This window comes from Ursus americanus, chromosome 21, assembly GCF_024610735.1.
Source record: "Ursus americanus isolate L20-20 chromosome 21, mUrsAme1.1.p, whole genome shotgun sequence".
In the NCBI taxonomy this organism is placed as follows: Eukaryota; Metazoa; Chordata; class Mammalia; order Carnivora; family Ursidae; genus Ursus; species Ursus americanus.
The window spans coordinates 16,287,399-16,295,259 of NC_142147.1; positions in this window are offsets into that span (position 1 = coordinate 16,287,399).

Here is a 7,861-nt window from a genome sequence, read left to right on the forward strand (position 1 = left end):
AGTCCAATTCTCCATGCCCCGGGGAAAACATCAGGGAGATGTCTTGCAAACATATGACACTTGAGAAAAATAATAGCACACCTAGGAAGACTTTCAGGGTGAGCGACAATCTAGTAATCCTTCCCATAAGGATCACATTCAAAAGGATTTCTCATTCACTTTCAAAGTTATGCAATTTATCCATACTTCACACAGAATTCTGGATTTATATGGAAGACCTCTTTTTTCTATATTCTTTATAAATTGTGAATGCTGTTCCTGAGTTGAAGGTTATCCACAGTAATAGAAATGCAGTCAGGTGGAAATTGTCTACAGCAGAACTATTACTGGGTCCATGGCGTGATATCTCTACATACAATATGCTTCAGGCATAAATGAGGGGAGGAAAAAATGGCAGTGAAATAGGATTTCCCCTCTAACTAAGGCCATTCTAACTAAGGAAGAAATTACTTTATTGGAAAGATGCCACTAGCTTCTATTCAATATTCATTTAAAAGGAACATTTCTGATAGCTTCATTTCTGCACATTTTCAACAAATAACAATCCAAAGAATCAGAACTTGCCATATTCAATTTTATGCAGTTCACTAAATGACCAATAAGAGAAAAAGCACTTCTAGTTTTTTCATGCTTAGGTTACTCCAAAATGGGACAATTAACAAATGTGTGCTGTAAGATTTAGACTCTTTTCTTCTAGCATTTTGCAGAGATGCCAAAGGCAAAAATGCAAACACTTTTGGAAGGCATTATACTTAAGAAAATCATTGGTCTTTATCCTAGGAGCTAATCTGATTGATAATTCCAAACCGGTGGCTTATGACTCAGTAAAAACTACTATAGTTATTTTGATAGAGAGTATTTTCTAATTTTCTTCTAAAAGTTGGGATACTGAATGCCTTAAACTTCACTTAAGCCTGGTACAGTATGAGAAAATGTTCTTGTTGGCTACTTGACAGGGTAAATAAAATAAGAAACTATTGGGAAAAGAGAATATATTGCTCCCTAAAGGTGCAAGTGTTTCTTCGAGCTGAAAATTACACATTTATGAGAAAAGCCAAGTGCCTCCCAGTGGAGAACTAGGGTGTCTCAAATCAGCTGAAGTTAAATGAAATACATACATTGAATAGATAAGTAAATTCCACAAATGGATTGTCAGGAAGTGCATTTCCCTTGTCAAAGCATTGCACATAAGTTCAAATAATTAGTATGAAGCATCATTTCATGGAATTAATTCCTTTGAAAATAACTTGGTTAACAAATCAGGAACAATATATTAATTGAAAGTTTTCATTCTCTCCCTTTTCCAGTTTTCTCTCTCTCTTTCCCTTCCCAGAAGTTATTCTAAGAGATTTTGACTTAAATACATATCAAGGGGTTTTCTAGCTGTTTCCACCCATGGTTGAGATACCTCAGCTGCCCTTTTGATGACAGCAAATAGCGTAGATATGCTCCATTTCTTATTATTGCTCCAAACACAATTTACACTAGTAAATAGGCACATGAAAACTAACACATTACTATTTAAGACATCGAAATTTAAAAAATAAAATGAGCAAGATGGGAAAGGTACTAAATATCCATCTGAAAGGTTTCTGCAACAAGAGATTGCCCCATTCTGGAGGTAGCAATGATACTCTGATTTTGAACATTATCTCTTTAAATTTGATGGCCTGGGGGAGCCTGGGTGCCACAGTTGGTTAAGCATCTGCCTTAGGCTTGGGTTGTGATCCCAGGGTCCTGGGATCGAGCCCCGCATCAGGCTCTCTACTCAGCAGGGAGTCTGCTTCTCTCTCTTTCTTTCAAATAAAAAAGTAAAATCTTCAACAAATAGTAATAAACTTGACTGCCACTTGAAGTTACGTTAATTTTTCTTTTCTTCCTGTGCAATCTCAGCCATCCTGTGTCCTCATCTATCAGTTTTCTGCTGACAGTCACAAGACTAGTGTCCAGATTTTGGACTTTGCTTCTGAGAAGTGCCTGTAGATGATTCTAGCTGGGTTTTCACTGATGTTTTATGTGTCATGTACAAACCTGAGCTCAGGACTCCATATGACTGTGGCCTGTGGTGGGCTCTCACTGCCCCACCAGAGAGCTGTGTCATTTGGAAGGAAGGGGCACCTTTTCTTCTGTATAAAGGCAGGGCCTGGTGATGAAGCCATGGGCCTGTGGGACTTCACCTGTCCAGAGGGGCTGTCTTTTCCCATTTTGCACGGCGATGCTCTACAGGCTAGTAAAGTCTTTGATTGGACTCTATTTTCTTTCTCACTCTCCTCTCATTTTAAATTTCCTGTTATTTCTCAAGGTGATCTAAATTTGGAGACTGAAGTCACTTCCTTTACTTTTATCCTCACTTCTCTCCCTAACCAGTTAGTTTCTAGCTTCTGTGAAAAGGCACCTTACAAATGTATTTGCTATCATCGGAGAGGACTTTGCTCCTGTGGAAGAAATGGGAAGCAGTAGTCAGAGTTTCACATTGCACATTAAGGGATATGGAATAATCCATTTTTCATCAGGAGCTCAGAAACCTCTTTTTTAACTGTTCCCCTTCCTCCAGGCTGGCTCTTTTGCAAACTAGCACCCACTGTATCAGAAGATTCCTTCTAAATTATAAAGTGTATCCCATCATATCTCTGCTTATAATATGTGGTAAGCTGAATAATAGCTTCCTGAAGATGTTCATATTCTGATTCCCAAAACCTGTGGACAACTTTCATAGTGAAAGGGGCTTTGCAGATGTGATTAAGGATCTCGATGGGATAGTATCCAGGATTATTCAGGTAGGGCTTCTTACCATAGGGAGGCAGGAGACTCCATTAGTAGTAGCAGATATGATGTGGGAAGCCAGCAGTAGGAGTAATGTGAGGAGCGGACCATGAATAAGGAATGAAGGCCAGTCTTTAGAATACAAGAAAGGCAAGAAATCATAATCCTAGAGGAGAATGCAGGCAGCAACCTTTTTGACCTCGGCCGCAGCAACTTCTTATGAGACATGTCTCCAGACACGAGGGAAACAAAAGCAAAGATGAACTATTGGGACTTCATAAAAGGCTTCTGCACAGTGAAGGAAACAATCAACAAAACTGAAAAGCAACCTACGGAATAAGAGAAGATATTTGCAAATAATCAGATAAATATCAGAAAAAGGGCTAGTATCCAAAATCTATAAAGAACTTATCGAACTTGGGGCACCTAGGCAGCTCAGTCAGTTAAGTGTCTGACGTTGGCTCAAGTCATGATCCCAGAGTCCTGGGATCGAGACCTGCACCGGGCTCCCTCTTCAGTGGAGAGTCTGCTTCTTTCTCTCCCTCTGCCCCTCCCCCTGCTCCTTCTCTGTCTCGCTTACTCTCTCTCTCAAATAAATAAAATCTTAAAAAAAAAAAAGAACTTATCAAACTCAACACACAAAAAACAAAAAAATCCAGACAAGGTATGGGCAGAAGACATGAACAGACATTTCTTTAAAGAAAACAATCCAAAAGGCTAACAGACACATAAAAAAATGCTCAAGATCACACATCATCAGGAAAATACAATCAAAACCATGATAAGATACCATCTCACACCATTCAGAATTGCTAAAATGAACAACATAAGAAACAACAGGTGTTGGAGAGGATATGGAGAAAGGGGAACCCTCTTAACGCTGTTGGTGGGAATGCAAAATGCTGTAGCCACTCTGGAAAACAGTATGGAGGTTCCTCAAAAAGTTAAAAATAGAGCTACCCTATGACCCAGCAGTTGTACTACTAGGTATTTATCCAAAGCATACAAGCATAGTGATTTGAAGGGGGCACATGCACCCCAATGTTCATAGCAGCAGTGTCCACAGTAGCCAAAATATGGAAAGAGCCCAGATGTCCATCAACCAATGAATGGATAAAGAAGATGTGGTATACCTATACAATGGAATATTACTCAGCCTTCAAAAAGAATGAAATCTTGCCATTTGCAGTGATGTGGATGGAACTAGAGTTTATTATGCTAAGCAAAATATGTCAGAGAAAGACAATTATCATATGATTTCACTCATATGTGGAATATAAGAAACAAAGCTGAAGAGCATAGGGAAAGGGAAGGAAAAATAAAATAAGATAAAAACAGGAAGGCAAACCATAAGAGATTCTTAACTATAGGGAACGAACTGAGGGTTGCTGGAGGGGACATGGGTAGGGGATGGGGTAATTGGACGATGGGCATTAAGGAGGTGTAATTGATGTAATGAGCACGGGGTGTTATATGCAACTGGTGAATCACTAAATTCTACCCCTGAAACTAATAATGCATTGTATATTAAGTAACTTGAATTTAAATAAAGTCTAAAAAAAAAAAAAGAAAGAAAGAAAAGAAAAAACAAAAAGGAAGGGCAAGAAAGTAGTGAATTTTCCACTTAGAGCCTCCAGAAAGAACCAGCCAAGCTGACAATTTGACTGTAGGCCAGTGAGACTGACTTTGGGCTTTGAACTTCGAGATATGCAAGATAATAAAGTAGTTTAAAGTTACTAACTTTGTGGTAATTTGTTGCAGCAGCAATAGAAAACTGATTGCATTGTCTTTCACTGGCTCTTTATAATTTTCCAAATAAGTTTCAAACATCTTAATTTAGCACAGAATTTCCTCCATGATGTATCAATGCACAGCTCTCTGACCTTATTTCCAGCCACTCACCAAAGTTATTTTTTCTCCATCTCTAAATTCCTTTTAGTTTCTGGAATTTTAAGTTAATAAGCCATGTCAAACTGCTTCCCAGTAAAGCGATTAGGAATATCTCCTCTCTCATTTAATTTTTATTTTCCTCACTAAAGTCTGCTTGTCATTTCCTTCAGGAATCCTTTCCTGATGCCCCAATCCAGTGTGAAAAATGCACAAATGAAAGAAAAACAAGTAAATAAAAAGCTTAGTAAACAGAACACTTTTAATTCAACTATTCAACTAACACTTTAATTCAACTATTTAATTCAAAAGTAAACACTTTTTAATTCAACTATTTTCCACAGTTTTAAGGTTCAGTTTTTGTCACCATCTCTATAGAAGGAGAGTTTAAATCTCAGTCTCCATAAATCATTTTCACACTTCAATGCCCACTCTTTTGGGGGCTGGTTTTCTTTTTTTGAAGGATTCATCAACAAGCAATACACAAACTGTTACTGGAGAGGAATATTCCTTAGTCCTCTGGGGAGATCATTTTTGTTTCAATGGCCAGGGTTAAATTTCTAGCTTGTGATGGTCATTAAAAGGTGGTGTCAGATATATGACCTATCCAACTTCTGTTCTTACTAGAGTTATAGTATCCAGAGCAAAGCCCCCATCGAGAGAAACACCTGTACTCTCTACACAGTATATACAGCATTGTGGTATATTCTTCGCGAACATGCCATGGGATCCCACATTAGAATGACACTTAAATGAAACAAAATTCCTCAAAAGACAGCAAGTCTAACAAGAGGGAAGTTCCATCTACAATTAATAATACATCTAAATAGTAAGTCTGGTAAGCATTAAAAGGAATTCTTGAATATTTAATAGGGTCTAATTAAAATTAATAGGAAAAACAGTATGACAAAATTTAATAAGTACATTTTTCTCTTCCTTTATGGGAATAAATGCCCCATTCTTAAAATAGACCACGTTAGTGCCCATTTTCATTACGCCCACATTTGTTTTCTTTACTAGCTTTCTTTGTCAAACAACATAATGAATTTTCAGTCAATAAACAATTCATGTGATATTTTAAATAACCACCATGTGCTAGATTCTGTGTTATATACTTTTATCTTCATTGTCTCACTTTTCCTTTCTCCTGGAACATGCACGCAAATGCTAAACCTAGGAGCCATTTTATACAATCTGGGGAAGAAAGGGAAATAAATCTTTGTTCAAAACAGTGAGGTAGCAAGTGGAATAGTCTAGTTAGATTTAAATCCCTTCCTCATTCCTCCAGCTTTAGGATTTCAGTCCCAACTCAACTTTACCTCCCTTAATAAGATCACTACCAATAATTAACTTTTATTACTTGAGCTAGAAGTTCCACTGTTCCTTCTAGAAAAATTAGGGGATATGTGTAACTTGAATACCCCTCCCTCATGTATTGATTTTGACTTCAGCACAAGCCACATTTTCTCCACATTCCAGAGATATGCCTAATTATAGCATCTGTATAAAGTAATAATTCATGGGGCAGAAAATTGTAAGTGATCAAAAAAAAATGTTGGCTGCTGCCACTTGGAATTGGTTTCACTCGGGTACGATCATGTCTTTCTAACAAGACTTACCAAAAATCACTTATAATAGCAAGTTCCAATGTCAGACATGTAATAGATTCTTACAACCGATGAGAGTCAACATGGGCAGTAGGGGATGTATTAGCTTCAGACACATTGGACATTATTTTGAATCTCCTTTTTCTTTTTTTAATGGTCTGTGATCTCGGTTTGGTTACATAGTCTGTCTTAGCTTCATTTTTCTCTACTTGAGAATGAAAGTAGCAAGCCTTCCCCTGCTAAATACATACTAACGACTCGGTCCTTCAGGTAGAGATAACATGAATCCTCATGTGCAGGATTCTTGGGCACTGTGATTTATAATTTAAAATGTTCGCAATTATTGTTTGTCACGGAACATTGTTTCAGCGACTGGTAATGCTGTTTTTGGTATGGCATCAATGCTGTTTGTGAGAAAGGAGATGGCGGGGGTGTTAGAAGTGGGAAAAGGATGATGGAGAAACAAGTCATTTAAGTTGCTTAAAAGAAACATATTCAAGCATTTTTTAAAAAGCATAAAAGATACACAAGAGACTACATAGTTTAAAGAATCTGCTTGTTATCTGTATTCACTGCATCATTTCAAACTCCATCTCTGCCACTTGCTAGCTCTTCACATTCTAAGATAGTTAAAATCTCTTTTCTTCTGTTGTGTGAAGATATTAATACATACTTCATCAGTTTCTGAGAGTGTTACATGAGATAAAATATGATTTCTGTCATACAGCAACTATCAGGAAATAATGGTAATACTAATAATCCTAATAATCATCAGGCAGAAATATTCATCTGCTAATGATCATCTCTGGAAACATAAAAAGACCATTTACTTATCACTGTTTTTGTCACAGGTAGATACTGCTATTTGTTTTCTCTGCTTGTTTCATGAAGCCCTATTTCTTTCTGACTTTAGCTTTCTTTATACTGAAATACATCCTTTGAGAGTTCATTAAGTTCATTAGAAGATGCTTTGTAAATACTAGCAAATATTCTAAGGCTTTTAGGACAAAAGTGGTCTTGATTTTATTCTTAATCCTGAATGGTTGTTTGGCAGGGTATAGAATGCCAGGTTGACAACTGCCCACATCACTTAGAAGATACTATTCATTTACTTTTTCATCTCTTGTTCCTGTTAAAAATCTGCTTTCGATCTTAGAATTGTTTATTTGTATAAATCTATCCTTTTCTTTTGCTTCACTCAAGATCTCACTTTGCTCTGGTGTCCACAATAAAGTCCAGGTAGAGCGAGATTAGTTTTCTTTCTCTTGCTTGGAACTTGAGTGATTCTTTAAGAATTCGTACCTGGTTCATTTTGGAAAATTCTCAGCCATTATTTCCATTATATTCCTATATCTATCTATCTATCTATCTATCTATCTATCTATCTATCTATCTATCTATAGATATAGACATAGATATACAGATATACATATGGATATAGATAGATATAGATATACATAGATATAGATATATCTATAGATATATATATTTCTACAAAAAAAAAAAAACCTGCCTCAAGTCATAATGGCTTTAAACCATAAACATTTGATGATGGCTCATGATTTTGTGCTTCTTGATTCCTAAAAGGCTCTGCAAGGTGGTGT